Source organism: Leucopleurus acutus, assembly GCF_964270905.1.
Source record: "Leucopleurus acutus genome assembly, chromosome: 6".
NCBI lineage: Eukaryota > Metazoa > Chordata > Mammalia > Artiodactyla > Delphinidae > Leucopleurus > Leucopleurus acutus.
Genome location: NC_139149.1, coordinates 72505785 through 72524374, shown reverse-complemented (window position 1 = coordinate 72524374; position 18590 = coordinate 72505785). Strand labels below are relative to the sequence as shown.

The window sequence follows — 18590 nt, the reverse complement described above, 5'->3', positions numbered from 1 at the left end:
CTTGCTCACTGATCTCCAGACTCTAGGAACAATCGAGGTGCAGCACTTGGACAGGTTTTGCTTACTTGCAGTAGTATTCCGAGTCAGCTTTGTTTTGGTTTACCACCCGTACTGAGCTGGTGCACTCACCTCCCTGTTGCTGGGAGAACTGGCTGCTAATAGTTCCCAGCTGCGTCCTTCTGCAAATTGTCCTCAGCTGATAGTAGTTACTTTCCCTAGAAGTTGCTTCCCTCTCCCAGAGCACTTCACACAAGGACTGACTAAGAAGAAGCTATGAAAAGACAGACTCCCGTGCAGCAGGGGAGGACAAATCTGACAGGCAATTTATACTCCAGAGCCCTAGCCTTATGCATTAGGCCAAATCCAGATTTTACCTGAGACTTGCTTGCTCACCTCATTCTTCTTCCGGTCCTGCTTCATTCCCTCCCTTAATGCTTTTTCCTAAAGCCTAAAGAGCACTCCTTCAGTAAATTGTGGGAACCTAAATCCTTCTCTCAATCTCTGCTTCTGGGCCCTATGGAGAACAGACTCCTTTCTAATCCATGGAATACCTCATATTTCTTGACTTTTAGGTTCCAGAGTAATTATTACCTTCAGAGAAAATGCTCTTCTGCAAGAAGTATGTCCTCCCTCCATCCTACCTTCCTATCCACTCAGTCCTGATGTGTTTCAGTCATTGAACATATTGCTTTTAAGCAACTGGAGTATTTGAGCAATATGAGTAAAAATAAGTGTATTTCCCTAAATGTCTACCTGAGGATAGAAACTAAATTCCTTGAGAGCAGGGACCATGGCCCTATTATCCAACTTTGTACTCCCAGTAACCATCCAAATGCTTGGTACATGGCAGATGATCAATTAATATGATGATCAGTTAACATCCAATGGATGGCTCTAGTTCAGAAACCTTGCTTTCTGATGATACAACTGCTTAGAAAGGTAGATTTCAGGGGGAATTAATATGCCCCCAAATACTGTCTCTCAAATATCAGCTGTATTAAGCCAGACTGGCAGGATTATAACCAATTAATCATTGATTTGTTTTCCTAACACAGAGTGGTAAAACAAATATTTTTCATGCTTGAATACAGTGAGGTCCTTGTTTATCAAATGTGAAAGACACTTTTCACTCTGTTGTGAGCTTTTGAAAATCTGATTTGTATTCCTGATCAGATATGTAGGAGTTAGTCCACTTTAACGTAGCCATAGCCTTCAGAGTTGCCCTGCTTTAGATCATTTCAAATATTTAAATGTATGTATGTTACATATATGTGATATGTACATTCACTGGAAGAAAAAAGGTGGTATGTCATTTTAATTTGTAATGTTTCACTCATGTTTTAATATTTATTTAATGATTGTTTGCCTTTGCATCTAAATACTGTATGAAGTACATATTCTTTTTGCTGTATACAAAAGGATATTTTAATTGTATAGCTACAATAAGTACCTGCCCACTATAATTCTAGTCATCATGTACATCAGATTGTTTTCTTGGAAATCTTCCCTAGTTATTGGGATTTTTATTTAAAGAAAAAAGGACAGAATTCCATTATTATTTCACTTAAGAGAGCAACTTTGGCAATTTGAGAATGTTTAACACTAGATGGCAGGATGAGACTGTAGATACGCAACTCCTCAAAGCTAAGTATTAAAAAAAAATGATACTTTCTCAAAGGTGTTAAGAATTCTTAGGCAAATACATTGCATTATTCTTTAATATATGCATTATATATAGTTCCACACTACTTTATATTTAAAAGCTTTCACTGTGTATGATAGAGTGATGTTAAACACAAATAAATTATTGAAAAGAAAATATAAATTGCTAATAATTTTACAAGTTATATAAATATGACAATAGCTGAATAAAATAGTCTGTACTGGGAAAACATTCATACTATTTGGCATTCTTAGAACTTAATAATTAATTTTTTAAGCAAAATGTAAGATGTGGTCACTTAATCAAATGTTGCTTAGGTCAACATGCATAAACACAAAATTAAATAAACCATTTATTTTCACAATGAAGATGGATATTCAGCAAATAAGAAGCATTTCAGAATAAGTTCACAATACATATCCAGAGATGAAAAGGGCATCTTTTTCAATGCCAACTAATACTATCCTAGAAATAAGAACTATTTTAAACTCTTCTGGGAAAAGCGATTCTAGTTTCCCAGATGAATTACTCACTCTCAGTATTTATGTACCACTTGTCAGGGCAATATGGATAAGTATAGCTAGGGTGACCATATATAATTTTTCATCCAAACCAGGACACTTTTGAATATAAATATATAAACTGGAACTGCCCTAGCAAACTGGGGCACATGATCACCCTGCTTAGGGGACTTCATCCTCAGGAAGTTCATTTTGTGAGCATTTATAATTTTATTGTATTTTAAAATTAATCTTTAATTAGTCCATGACATATCTCATTTGCCAGTCTTAGCTTTTAATTCTAGCAACAGTTAGCCCTTTTGGAGGAGGAGAGGCTCAAACACTCATTAATATCTATAAGAAAATACTGAGTTCCTTAGAAGATGCAAATCCATCAGAACTTCATAAGAATCAATGAAAAGAATAGGCAGGTTTATAGCCAATTGTTACTGATATGTTGTTTGACTTTCTTGGGGAAACACATTATAAAATACTGAAAGAAATGCTCTATATAAACTAGTAAAATAGTTTTATTTATCCATATAGGGACCTGATGTCATGGTACTCACTTCAAATTTAAAGTTTTCTGTTCTTTTCAAATTTGTATTTATAGTAAAAATTTTAAAAACAACATCAAGATCTCCTTGAAATGATAAATTATGTGTATAATTAGAGTGAAATCAGCCCTTTGGTTTTAATAATGGAAAATAGCATATTCACTTTCAATGGCTCAGCCATCAGATCTGGGTCCTTCTACTAAATGCAATTCATTTAGTAATAAAATAACTTTAAATATGCTAAGCAATTTAAGTAAAATAATAGAAGGTCAGGTCGACTTCCTTACTAGGATTTTTTTGATTTAAAGATTATAAAAATTGTGTTTCTCCCCAAATTATTGGTTCATTTTAAACAATGCATGGTATACATAATTTTGTTGATGCATACATTTTCTGAGTATAAGTAATGACTTTCCAACAGTTGAGAACACAGAGAAATTATTAATTCACAACATAATACCTGAAAAACTTCATAGAAATAATTTTTAAAGTTCTTTCTTGCACTCTCACCAAGGACAGTCTGTTCATAACATGTTTCATTTAAAAGTGTTTTGTTTTGTTTTGTTTTGTTTGTGGCAGAACTACGCTCCAAGGCAGTAGCCACACGAATTCAAAATAAGTGGTCAGTTCAACCCAAACCACATTTTTGGTCTAATTTGACTAAGTTAGTCAAATAATATAAACAGTAATCCAGATATTTTGAGATAGCCTCCTCCTGAGTGTTAGTCAAAGTGCATTTCACATGGTTATTGGTACTCATTACTGGTAGACTACAGCTCTCATGTGCCTTATATGGGACCACAAATGTAGGCACAAATCTGTGTCTAGGATTCTGAAATGGGCAAGCATGACTAATTATTATCATATATTTCATTCTGCATTGTACATCATTCCTGAGTTCTATAGAAAACCTTATTGACAGTGTCCTGCATGGTTACATCTAGACTCTGCGTTTGCAACATTAGTTGTTAATTGCAGAGAATTTGGCACTTGATTCCTCATGTGCTCGTCAATCTATGCTGTATAAACTAGATAACAGAATACATCCTATTTTTTTCTTAATTCCCCAACACAGCTAGTACAGTGTCTAGCTCAAAATATAGGTTTGATCACTTATTAAATGATTGCAAGTGTCTTTAATCATCTGTTCTGGAAAAAAATTATTTTATAAATAAAATACATAAGGCTAAATTAATATATTGATTAATGCCTCACTGGTTAAGAATCACCTCAATGATTATTGAAATACTTTCACTTTGTTCTACTGCATTTTTTCCAAATATCTGTTGTCATGTTTCAGTGTTGAGATCCATCTTTTCACCTGTCCCTTCATATCCAGAGTGGCTCCCTGAAAGTCCTCATGCCATTTATTTCATCTGGAGTTTATAAAATGGCAATTTAGAATCTGATTAGTGGGATGCAGTTTGCCTGTTATTTCTAAATAAGGCTTTTAAATGATAAGTAATAAAAATTATCCAAGGGACTTCATGGAGTATAAACATGTGCCTGAACAATAATTTAAATATAAATACTATAGCCTCTATTAGCCTTCCCATTTAGTGTAGTATTAGTAAAGGAGAAAGAGGATGTATAGTAGAGGAGAAACAGGGTTGGTTTCAGATTCTTAGGACATAAGTCCAAAGCATAGATTTTTTTATTCCCTAGACTTTACTAGTGTTGGGTGAATGAAATCAATGACTCTTGAAGAAAAAATATTAGTACTTTTGCAAACTTACTGGCAAAAGTTTTAGTTTTTTATAACTTAAATTCAAAAGCTATATTTTGATCTCTTACTAGGAGTCAGATGATGTACCAAGCATGAGAGATCAGAAGACATGGACAGTAATCATTCAGGCACATATTAAAGTCTAGTATTTGATTCTGCTCTGAATTTTAAGATGGGAACAGCAACACGTAAAATGTTTTGTCAAAGGTCACACTAGAAAGTATCAGAACCAGGACTGGAATCTCATGTCTCTTGGTCCAATCCCAGTGCTTTGTATTTCTTCTTAGTGGTTCCCTTAGTGTATTCACTCTGCAGCAGAATTCAGTCAAGCTTTCACCTGGCAATATCCATGTCAGTATTCTGATTAAAGAACCACTGTTTGTGGAGTTGGTCATAATCTGCAACATTGACTTTTCTTCTCATGGGCTGAAAGAAATAACTCCAAATGAAGTACATCTCAGCAGCCTCCCAAAGCAAAGCAAAACCTAGTCCTAACTGGAAATGACAATATTCTGTAAACTTGCAACCTATGGTTATTTTCTATTTCTCAATAACCAAATAGGTATAAGTTAGTTTCTTACAAGCTTTATAACTATAATTTGATAGAGATTAGTATGTATCCAATTTTTATATGTATTTATTTTTATCAACCTTGATCCTCTTGATCTTAAGATCAATAATTGTGTAATAAGTTTCTTCCAAGTAATAAAAGTGTCAGCAGGAACATACTGTTTAAAATACGTGAATTCTCTTTAATTTATGTTGCCTGGTCCTCCTTTGTTATTCTACAAGGAATATGAGAATCTCATTTTGTTCTGGAATTGCAGTAACACACCAATATCTCATTGCCTCTGATTTCAGATTTACTAAGAATTGAGTAATGATCATCATATCATATGTATTTCTAAATGTTACCTAATTTGTTGACTGAAAGTGTTAAAAATATATGGATTTTAGATATTCTTTGATACATCTCTTCTAGTTTACAGATAGAAAATTGATGCCCAGATAAGTGACTTTTAGTTCTGTTTAGATTTCAGAAATTATTATTGTTGTTGTATCTCACACATACACCATATTGTCAAAAAAAAAGTTCATTTCAAATTTAAAACTTTCTCCCCTGATAACTGCCAATGATTTATTAAACACATTTAGAATAAACTTATGTTTTGAGGCAAAACTTTTTATAAAAGTATTAAAGTATGTTACATATTTTACCTTGTTTCATAATTTAAGTCTACAAATTATTGGCATTTTTGTTAAGGCTATTTTGAGGTATAAGTGTAATGGTATTAATTACTCTTTTATTTCATAGGTGATAACAAGTCAAATATTTTTAAATATGTGCAATTATTTTAAATGTATAAACACGTTCTCAAAAGGTTATTTTCTCTAAGATATATATTTATATATAATGAAAAATAATTATGTATGTATATGTATACACACACAACACATACACACACAATGGTTTTGGTTATGACACATACACACATATCTATGTCATGAACAAAATTTTAAAAATGTTCAAAAACCTACAGGATAGAGTTTCATCATTGAATTGTGGAAAACTGATTAGGGAATAGCTCTGATTATCAGAGATCCAAATTAACAAGAGTTAGATCACAGAACTAATTATGAGGGAAAAATAGTTATTAGTTTTCTGTGTTCCTTTATGAAGAAAGACATGTTAGATTAAAAAATTCCCTTGATGCTTTGTAAAGTATAATTCAACACACACACACACACACACACACACACACACACACACGCACACACTTCCTAATTCCTTTAATTCTTTGAGCAGAATACTATGTTCAGATTTCCTTCAAATCATAGGCATCTCTGTTTGACAAGTTCTAACAGAACTCAATCAAGGTGAAATCCAGCCAGCTTTTGCTGCTAACAATGTATTCATACAGCATATGATCTCTGTCTGTTCAGGCTGCTTCTTGCTCTTGTCTCAGAATAAAAAAGGAGTGCTGCTTTCCTGGGGTATGCCATTTGAGAAAGAAAGTAACCTAACACTAACTGCAGGCGGGGTCAGAGTGATGTAACAGGAAGCTCTGATGTTTCCCTTCTGCTGCTGAGCACATACAATGTGACAACCCTTCCAATCTACTCAGAACAACCCTCTCTCTCCAGCAGAGAGTGTCACCTCCTGCTTTAGATCATCAAGCTCTGCTAACTGGACCTCACCCTGCCTGCAGGGTTACACTGCAAAGCTTTCACCCTTCCGCACCTTGTCTGGGGGTACATTTCTTCTGCGGAATCTCAGAAAATCAAATTCCATCCTAAGAATATTTCACCAAGAATTTCCTTAGGAGCTGTGCTGGGTAAGTGCATTATTCAAAATAAATATATTTATTCGGAGTCGTATTCTCATGTAGTTTGACAATGTTTCTACTATAGAATTTAGTTAGTGACATTGAAATTATGTTGAAACAATTCTCATTTATTTCACATGTTAGAAAAATGAGAGTGTATCTCCCCAAGATGTACACAATACCTATTACTACTAGATAATATTATGTACAGTGATATTCTAGAAAAATAAATTTAGGAAGTGATAAAACATCTAAATGGATTAAAAGGCATACTTTTGAACAAATATCTTAATCAGGGAACAATGCTTTTTAAAATTAGCTCTACTATTAGCTAAGCTTAAATTTTGACAGCTGGAAAACATTTTTCCCCCAGGAAGAGTCTTTAAACTTTCCATATAATCAGTATTCTAAAAAGGGGGTGAAAGAATAACTACTTATGGGGGTCTCGGAGTCTCACTCTGTAGTTGAACACGATGGAGAATTAAAAGAAAAGGAATCACTTTGGATTTATTATATTTGTCTTCTATTTGCCACTCACGCCTATTTACACATACATCTCTAACTATTGAACTAATGGAATTTTCATTGTTCGCTGTTGCCAGATGTGTCTAAGTCTCTCTTTTACTAACTCTGAACTGTTTCCGCTGTATTGGATCATGGGGTGGGCAACAAAGGAAAAAAACAACTAGGGTTGAGAAAATGTTGATATTTCTATATTAACTCTGATTTCAAAGCTCTTAAGCTAATAGAATGTGTTACTTCCATTTGTCTGGTATCCCTCTGCAAACTTTTTCGGGGAGGGTGTGATACTGAGATAACCGTGGGTAAAGAAAAGTAACAAAATATTTCCCAAATAGATATATCAGATAATTAAACAGGGAAATTAAAGTGTGTATTAAAAAAAGAACTTCCAGGATAAAACTTACTGAAATGTTGAGATGAATCATCTGTTAATGCTTCTTTCAACAGTACAGACCGTCCTGGACAATTTAAGAAACTAGTATCTACTTAATAAGTTGTTGGTATAGAGACATGACAAATTTGTTGCTAAGAAAAATTAGATGTCAGATTTGGGTTCAAATTATATTAATTGACATAATTTTAATATATTTTCTTACCTAAGTGAAATTATAATCTGCAAAATATCCTTCAGAGGAGAAATCCTGTACTTAATCACCCATAATCTGGCACATTAACGGTGGACTACCAACACATTCTGAGTAATTCCTTCATAATTTTCTACTCAGTTTTCCCACAAATTTCTCCAAATAATGGAAAGTTCAATTAAGTCTTATTTTTGTGATTCTTTAAAAATATTATGGCTGGTTTCCTATCTCCTGTCATTCATTAATGGTACTGAGTTCCCTGACACATTTGTGGAAATGGATAGTGTTTTTAGAATGTGACTTTGTAAATAGCCATTAGATAATTAGGGGAAGAAACGGAAAGAACACACTAAATGCCTAACCCAATGCCATGGGTTAGTAACAAAAATTAAAATAACACTGTTTTAAATTTAGATTATTTTCTTACAAGGAGGTATTACATTAATATTATATTTTATAATAAGGAACTCCCTCAAATTCTCTCATCTTTATTTAATTGCTAGCCAAAACCCCATAATTTTCTTTAAATTATTAAAATAATTTAATTTATTTTTTGTAACTATTCTTATAGTATGGTTTATAATCTTTATTTTCAAAAAATACTGTGGAAAAACACTAGGCAACGAATATTGAGGGTCATTTGGCAAAGGTTTATTATTTGAGAAAATAATTGAAAGTTTGAAATAAGAATTCATATTATTAAATTCTACAGTTTGCTTTCTTTAATGGTAAGAGAATATCAGAGCATCAATGCATGCTTTCAGCCATTAAGAATTAATTTACTTTTCTGGATGATATTACCCTGTAGGATCATAAAATCAATACACAGAATCTAATTACAGTTCTAAATATGTAAGATAAAAATACAGAATTGAGAAATCACATGGGTAATGTGAGCAAAACTATGTTCTACTGCAATATTTAGATATCTTTACGAATATGCTTTTGGTTATTGCTACAAGTTCTTTTTTCCCAGTATATCTTGGCATATGCCAAAATATTATTTTGTTAGTTAAAATATGTAAATTTTTAGAATATATAAGAGTATTCATTCACTTTGAAAAAATGAATAACAAAAAATTAAATAGAAATTAGAACTGGGTCTGTAATTTTAAAAACTATGTTAAATGAATGGCCAAGGTATATGTACTTTACTCATTGGTGATGCCTAGGACATACTGAAGTTTAAATGGAGTCAACACCCTAGTATACTGTGAGAACCTTCACATTAACCTGTACATATTTTATCATTATTTTATGCATAACAGATATTTACTTCAGTAAAAAATTCAAAATAATATTAAGACAAAAGTTTACCTTATAAGCTTTATGTTAATGTGGAAAAATTCTTTGATAAACACAAAAAAACTAATCAGAATTCAGTTTATAGTATTATTACATATTTCTAATTTAGATATTTGTAACCATTATAACAATATTTTGTTTTCAACCTTTAGTTCCATGGTTAAAATTTGATAGTTACTTAATTTTTAAGAACTGCCTTAGAGACTGCTATAGAACAATTAAAATAAACTTTTTAAAGATCTAAATATGCATTCACTAAACAAAACTTATTTCATACTCTATGTATGACTTTGAACACAGCTTGAAAAAATAATTGTTTTTAGAGATACCATGATAATGGTGTCAACATTTCAGAAAACAAATATATTTAAAGGACATTATTTGAGTCTTTGGCTTTATTCCTTATCTTTATTTAGGATTCAGAGAAGCTCTTAAACCATAAACATAAGATACCTCATTGCAACAGTGTTAAAGACGACACTCAGAGAGTGTAGTATCTCTTAGTTCTTGACTTGTAGTATCTCTTAGTTCTTGACTTAGACTATCAGAGAATAAACGTAAGATGGAAAATCAGTACACACCTATTTAAAAGATTTGTCTGTGTCTGGTTTTGAAGTTCATGGATGCACTATATAAATGTTTATAATTTCTTAGGAAATCTCTCTTTTTCTACCAAAGTACTATTACCATGCTGCACTATTAAATTTAAGAAATTCTCTCATTTAATATCAGAAAATGTTCTGATGCAATTAGGTGGAAAACAAATACTTAACCAGAAACACAAGGTCTATACACTAACCAGATATCTCGATCTTTTTCCCATTTATTCACATGGACAATCATACCTGCCCAAATTCTTTCATCAATAGTAGTTATGCAACTCAAAGTAACTGGATAGTTTTCACACCTTAATTTTAGTTTACCTACTTATAAGTTGGTTTATAATTTTGAAGGTATACAGCCTTAATCAGTGTAAAATTGAAAAAATAATATAGAATACATTTAATTGTAAACTTTGGAATATAAATATTGAACTAGTGTGATTTAAGGAAAAAGAGCATATGATTAGATATATGATAATTAAATCACCAAAACCCATTTAAATAATAGGAAATATATTTTATACATCCTATTGCCATTCCCATTTAAATAATTTAAACTTTTTGTCCTCAATAAATCCAGATTATTATTTTCTCATGTCTAATTTGGATTATAATATTGTTCATTAAATCAGATTAGATCAAATAATCTGTATTTTTTCCATATTTGAGTAAACTTAAAATCAAGTTAGTTTTTTAATTTAATGTTATTTACAAAAAAATGAAGAAATGGATTTTAAAGATCCAATAAAAGTCTTCTTAATGTTAAAAAATAAAATGGAATCACTGGCTGTGAACTGAGTTACAGTCTATGTTTATTAGGTTACCAGAATTATTATCAGATGATAAGTTGCAAATACTTTCCTAGAACATGTTTCTTCCTCTTTTTCCTTTAAATTAGTTTACTTAAAAGAAACAGTATTATACAAAACAAACACAACATACACACAACATCGTTTGCAAAAATGGTCAAAAGAGTGTATTTACTTTTAAACATAAAACAAGTTTTAATCTTTTTCTTCCTTCCTGGTTTAATTAAATGCATCATATGCTTCCTACCTTACTACCAATTAAAAGGACAAAAACTCAGCTTGACCCAATATAAATCTAAATAAACAATTAACCAAACCAACCCTGTGGTATTGAGGCTATTGCTTTATACTTTATTGAAGTTGTTGGATGGAGCCCAATTTTTAGTGAAATCTTATTCCTTTTAACATGGAACATATTTTTTAGATAAAAAATGTTAATATGGCACAAACTTTTGTATAAATCTGTCATTATTTCTCTATTTAGGTTTAGGTTAACCTGAACTCAATTGTGCTTCTCATAAAACCATAGTGACTTGTGAGCATGTCATTTGGTATATTAAATAGCAGTGATATAGTGAAATACCGGCTAGCTGGTTTACAAGGTGCCACTCTCCTTCCAGCTTAGTCAGCTGGGGGTCATTAGCATATTCATGAACACAAAAGCTTGGTTTTATCAATCAAAACTAAGATAAATTTGTCTTATATCCAAGCACTGATTTCATACATTTTACAAACGAGCATTATTTTGAACCCATAACCATCAGTTAACCTGACACCAATTATTATGCAGATATTTGTGCATGAACCTCAATTTTGCTTCCCTTCCAAGGATAACTTGAAGGGAAAATTGGAACTTCAGTAAGTACTAGAGAAGAATAAGTAATGTTATAGCAGAAAATAAGGAGGATTAAAACTATGGGAAAAGAATGTCATCAATACAAAACTGTTGGGTTTTTTTCGTAATTCTGTTATTTTCAAATGTGAGGCAAAATAGGAGACTTGTTTTTCCTTAAATAATGCAGATCTAATATCAGGGTAACATGCTTAAATATTTTATTAATCAATTTACATATGCCTTCTTTAAAAATCTATTTTCAATGAAATTTTTTTGGTTTTAAATCTTTTTTTTTTAGGACATGCCCCTATACTTTATTAGCTAAGGCAAAAAATATAACTTATGGATTTGTGTTTTAGAAATTTAGATATAGTTGTTGTTTGAAGCAATTCCCTGGAATGGAGTACATTTTAGACATCAATCATATCACATTTAGTAAGGATATTGCTACATTTTAAATGTGTTAAACACAATTTCGTTAAACTCCCAGTTAACTAACTAAAATATCTTGGAATTGTCAGGTTTACTTGGGTAAATATATTTATTGTCAGCTTTGCTTTTTGGTCCTTGACATTATTAGATAAGGATGAATTATTGGATGAAGGATGCATTATTGGATGCATCTATCTTAATATCCCTGAGGGACAGAAACTTTTTTTTTTTTTTCTGCCTCTAACAGTAGAGTCTGCCTTCCCTGCTGCAGCATTCCCACCAGAAGTCAGCATGGGTGAATTTGTCCACACTGCACTCATACAAGAGAACCCCCTTTTAAAGGGTGGCTTGCTGCTCCTGATTTAGCTAATTTCTTTAAGGGTTTGCCATGTGCTATGGACATTATTAATTACTCATGTATAAACCCATTTAATCTTCCCCAAAGCCCTAGCAAATATTATTATCTTTGTTTGCAGGTAAGAAACTCCAAAACCAAGGCACAGAACTCCTAAGTAATGTGCCAAAGTTCACATGGTTATCAAGTGGCAAAACCAGAACTTAAATTCTGACTCATGCTCTGAACCACTCTTCTTCCCTTTCCAATTGGTGGCTGGTATCTCATCATTCCTATTGCAAAGGGATGCTGTTCCTGGAACCTTAAGTTAAGTATAGAATGAATTGAAATTCTTTTGAAACAGTGATAGAGTAAATAATCTTGGGTTTCCTGGTTAGTCCATAAGTTTAATTTTTAAGTAGGTTTTTATTTCCCACTGCTTTCTTATCAATTGCAAATAAAATGAAAAGAAAAAAATTACAATACCACAGCTGAAATATGAGCTGTGCATATGAAATATGAGACGTGCAGCTTAATGGACTTTGGCTTCAGGTCATTCACATATGAACCCAAACTTCACCACTTCTTAGTTCCCCTTTCTCTTCTGTAAAATGGAAGTGATTAATCACATTGCTTTATAAGGTTTTGTGAGGAATCCAAGAAACAATACATTGAAAATGTTTAGCACAGCACTTGGCACGTAGTAGGTATTCAACACATTTTAGTGCTCATCATAAATCTTTTGTGAACAAGACTGAGGACATAACTTGTCTCTATGCAAAAGCTCATTCCAAACAATAAACATACAGACAATTAGAATACAACTTCTTCATAGGACAGGGAGAGTGAACAAGTGTGATTTGTAATCAGTTTTTAGACTGATCACACTTTGCCATCATCATATAATATGTGCCAGACCTAATAAAACTGACATTGTTAATCACCATTTCTACAGAGCTTGAGCACCTAAAAAGTATCTTCATGCTAAGAATTGTAAAGGTATATTATACAGAAATTATTGTTTCTTTCTTTCTTTTACACATGATGCCCAATGAAGTACATGGTGTTCCCAAAGTCAAATGATATCATTGATAAAGCTCTGATTTTAACGTACATCTACCATGACTCTGAATCCTAACTATTTTGTTGCACTATTATATATTATCTATTATTAGATCTCTTATTACTAACGTTGCACAAAGTTGAATAAGCATAATGATCCACCAGATTTAAACTCAATTTCTTCTAACATAAGATAATAAAAAGTAAGTTTATTTATGTTATGTGGATTTTGTGGAATATGGTACATTAGAGATAAATTTAGATGTTTGTCAAGAAATTTTTAGTTTTGACTACTTATAGCAGCTGTAGAAACTCAAAATTTAAAGAACATTTAGAATGATCAAATTAAACTTCATTTGTAGGGCTCCAAGTTTTTGGTGGTTATTTTCTTTTTGTAAAAATGTCTTTATTACAGGGCCTTCTTACTACTGCCTAATGGTAGACACTTATATTTTCTTATGTATTATATGTCAGAAATAGGATGAAAGAGTACTTGTGCAATAGGACAGTGAACATTCATTTAAGTTTTGGTTTAAGATAATTTATTCTAAAAATCTGTTTTTGAATATTTTATGAATTACGGTCCATATTGAGAATATAATGAAAACTACAAACTCTTTCTCCAGAACAAAACCAACTAATCTACATTCATAGGGACTCACATTTTGCATACAGTTGCATGAGTTTCATGGGATCTCCCTTTCTGATGGATCCATTAAGAGTTTTTGGATCTCATTTATGAAACTTGCTAATTAATTCAAAGGACAATTTTTCTTCTGAATGAAGTAAATTATACGTATATATTTTTCAGTTACTTCAGATACTTTTATAAGTACCTATGAACTCAAAAAATAGACATGAACATCAGAAACAAATGGCTTTTAAGATTATCTCCATCAACTAGAGGGCAATACTGCAAGGCTCTAGGAAAAAACTACACAGTAGGTAGAATCCGCAATTGGTAATTTTCTATCTCCTCTCTGTACCCTTCTCCGTTCACGATGTTTCTATACCTACACCTACACCTTTGGACTCTCCTCCAAACCAAATACTCAGCAGCTTCGTTCTGGCCTCAGATAGTCAAGAGTAGCATGGAAAAAAATCTTGAAGAAAAATTCTTTCTTTATTGGGAAACCTCAGTGTTTAATCTTAAAGCTTTCCACCGATTGGAAGAGGCCCACACACATTATCAAGGGTCATCTCCTTTATTTAAAGTGTCTGATGGTAGATGTCAGTCACATCTACAAAATATCTTCACAGCAGCATCTAGACTACTGTTTGATCAAACAACTGGGCACCATAGCCTAGCCAAGTTAGAACATAAATTAACCATCATAACTAGTTAGGGGAATTCATCCATATTTACTCTTTTTTCTCCAAAATTATTTAGATTTTTAGATTTGGGAAATTCTTCAAAAATTCCTTCTGGAATGATAACTGGAACTGTAGTGAATTCACTAGTTAAATTGACAAGAACTGAGACCTTAATGTTGTCATCCAACCATGAGCATGGTTCATATTCTCTAGTTACTCAGGACTTTTTTTAGGGGGTTGGTAGGGCAGTCTGATATGGGCTTAAATGTATGTTAAAGGTATATTTAAAAGAAATATAATATATGTTATAATATAAAAATACATTATGAATGGGGGAGGGTAAAGAGAAATGATATAAGGTTTCCACTCTTTTAAAAAAAGATAACATACACACAGGATCTTCCAGATTCGCTCTTCCTCTTATCAAGTTAAAATATGTTCTCACTGCAATATATTTTATATGGGGAAATTTCTGTTCACACCAGAATTTAATCTTGTCAGAGAACAGTTGTAGTTTAACCCAGTGACTATGTCATCGTTGATATTAGGGGTGCTAGGGTTAAACAGCCTGATCTTCAGTTTAGAAAGCACTCACAATGTGCCAGCCTCTATGTTAGATGTTAAAGGTAAGACCCCAGGTCTGGACAACATCAGCTCCACCTCAGTGCAGTGTAAGACAGTGCTGATTAACTCTTAAGCTATACTGCTGGCTGCCACTCTATTTTTCATTTTGTTGCAAGATCAGGACTGAATGCCTTAACTAGGGTGTTTCTAAAATGACAAAACCTGATAAATCAGATACTTTCTGCATATATTTATTATATTTAAGAAACCTTGGATTATAGATTAAAAGTAGAAAAAAAAACTGAAATAAAGAATAATATAATGGATTCTACTTAGCTCACAATTGTATGTGCTTTGATATTCTGAAATATCTTCTTTTCAACTGCTTCAGATATAACTTTGACATTTTAAATTTTAACAGAAAGATTTCCTTGCATCTAAATCCACCACAAATGTCATGGTCATGTAGCAGAAATTGTTCATTTTTTAGACAAAAAGAATGTGGTTAAAGAAAGTGATATCATTAAGAATAAAGTTTGAAGAATGTTTGGTTTCATTAATTTGAACAGGAAGGTCTTCAAATGAGATATGAACAAGTTTTAAGGTCTAGAGCAAACTGAGAGGGATGTAATCCATAAATGATTTTCCTAAATATTGTTTAATATTTTAATTAATTGAATTCTTCACATGAATTAACTTCCTTAATTATACACTTTCCAAAAGGATTTCCTGTACTGTGCTCCATGTTATCAGTTCAAAAATTATTAGAAGACTTACCAAGTCTTTTGATCATAAAATTAATATATGTCCATATTTAATGAACCAGATTCCAGCCTACTTCCTTCAAAATAAATATACCAAAATCAAAGAATTTATGTTAGAGTTTTTGTATAACTCAAACATCTTTCAGGGCTACCCTGGTGGCACAGTGGTTGAGAATCTGCCTGCTAATGCAGGGGACACGGGTTCGAGCCCTGGCCTGGGAAGATCCCACGTGTCGCGGAGCAACTAGGCCCGTGAGCCACAACTACTGAGCCTGCGCGTCTGGAGCCTGTGCTCCGCAACAAGAGACGCCACGATAGTGAGGGGCCTGCGCACCGCGATGAAGAGTGGCCCCCGCTTGCCACAACTAGAGAAAGCCCTCGCACAGAAATGAAGACCCAACACAGCCAAAAGTAAATAAATAAAATACAAAAGTAACTGTACCATTTAAAAAAAAAAAAGGAATCTTTAAAAAAGAAAAAAATCCTTCAAAAATCCACTAATTGTGTGTTTCAGATTAACTCTGAAAGCTCACAGTTCACTGAGTTCGTAACTGTCACAACTCTAGTACCATAAGACACTACATATTTAAGGCTACATATTCTCAACTTTCTCAGTTATAGTACCATACATACCATAAAAGACTACATGTTAAAAACTTTTAATGTTACATGTAGTTTCTGAAGCTAGAAGCTAGAATAAGCTAAATAAATCTAGTCAATGGGATCCTAACTTAGAAATAGGAGACTCCAGCTCAGTGTGTCTTCAGGGGGTTTCGTTAAGTGTAACTATGATGTAGGTCTTGACATAGCGTGTGCTCTAAAAAAAAAGTTAAATTTTTACACTGAGACAACACTCTGCTCCTAATTACTCAAAATCATTTAGACTTCAAGGATTGTCCTACATCTTGGTCTATGTTTTTCTTCCACACATAACTGCATAATTTTATTATCACGAAAGGGAAGCAGTCTGTAAATACAACGTGTAAGCTTTTCTATCTGGAGAGCTATCACAGTATATCAATTCCAATTTGACTAACTCCTTGGAATTAAATTTGTAGTAAACAAAGATCAGGGAATTCCCTGGCGGTCCAGTGGTTAGGACTCACGCTTTCACTGCCGTGGGCCCAGATTCAATCCCTGGTCAGGGAACTAAGATCCTGCAAACTGCATGGCGTGGCCAATAAATGATAAATATATAAATAAAACAAAGACCATTGTGTATCATATTACTTTACTAATACAAAATTATAATAGAAATTAGTGAAGGAATACTTACTTGAATGAATTGAGTAACTTTCTAAGTTTATTATGTCTTCTTTACTCTTAATCACATATGCATCATTATAGCACCTGAATAGGAAAAAAAATGCTAATTGTTCTTATTTGTGGGTGTGTAGTTCCTGGATTCCAGATTTTAGTAGCTCTTCTTTCTTTTGTTGAGTCCTTCACCTCCAGACAAGTTTACTTCTTGCTAGTACTTCTGATATCAATTGGCATAAATTTAAGGGAAGGTCAACACATTATCTAAGAAGGGATTAAAACTTATCTGAGTCTCTTTTAATGAGCATAGAATGCTTTTCTCCCAGATATCCATATGCCTAGGTCCCTCTCCTCTCTGTAGTCTTTGCTCAAGTAAAAAGTTTTCTATGGGGCCTAAACTAATCACTATTTAAGATAAACCTACACCTATACCACCACAACCCTATTGTTCATCTTTAGCTATTTTAGCATGTTCTTGCTTTTTCCTATAACACCAATCACCTTGCAACAAACCATCCACTATAATTTACATATTTTCTGTTTTTATTTATTTTCTGTCCATGCAACTAACATGTAAGCTCTACAAGTACAAGCACTTCTATTTTTTTTTTTTCACTAATATATCCTAAGCACCTAAATAAGTGCCTGCACTAGTAGGTGCTAAAGATTGCTTAATAAATGATTAAATGAATGAATATGTTTCTTTCTACCAGTCTCCACAGAAAACTAGTAACTCTGTGATTTTGTATGCAGTACACAGTAGATGTCAGAGCTGAAATTTTGAAGGTGTTAGAATCACTACACATTGCCAAAGAGAAAATATTCAGAAGCTAATTAGCATTTCATTATTCTTAGGTCAACCTAATATTTACCCCTTCACTGTCTTTGTAAAGGAAAATAAATTAATAAAGATGCTTTCGGTAATGTATTTAGTGTTCAGGTTTCACTGAATTCCAAAGCATGACCTTTCAAACTGGGGTAAATGAGAAGGCTGGTCAGTGTTTTAACACAAAGTGTTGAAGCATTTCCCCAAATGGCCAAACAATGGCTGAAATTGGCAGAATTTCTTGTTGAAACTGGCAGACTTGCCCACTGTTGCCTCCCAACAAAAGTCTTCCTCCATTACTTGTTGCCTTTTTGGACAATAGCACTAAAAAGTCTATAGAAGGAGAAAAAAAAACCCTTAGCAGTGAAATTGAAAGAAAGTAAATCAGTCTTTTAATAAAGCATATAGGGTAGAATACAACTCCTGTTTAATTGACAAAAAATTATACCTCTATTTGATAAGTGAAGAGTTACATATTTGTAAATCTATAATTTATCAAGCTTTTAAGTGTTGATTTATAAATATTTAAAGATAATTTTAAAGTGTGCCAACTGTCAATGCCCTTTCATCATTGTATAGCTTTGAAAGTTTTCTAAACTTAAAG

At 32.6% G+C, this 18590-nt stretch overlaps 1 protein-coding gene across 3 annotated transcripts in view; it reads left to right on the top strand.

The window, feature by feature from the left end:
- Positions 1-6626: 6626 nt before the first annotated feature.
- The window catches only part of CALCRL (calcitonin receptor like receptor), a 103809-nt gene continuing 91845 nt past the window's right edge, over positions 6627-18590 (top strand). For all 3 annotated transcript variants that reach the window (XM_082841373.1, XM_082841370.1, XM_082841371.1), the window contains exon 1: positions 6627-6782. The gene's annotated coding sequence lies outside the window, so the exon portion shown is untranslated. The remainder of the gene's footprint in view (positions 6783-18590) is intronic.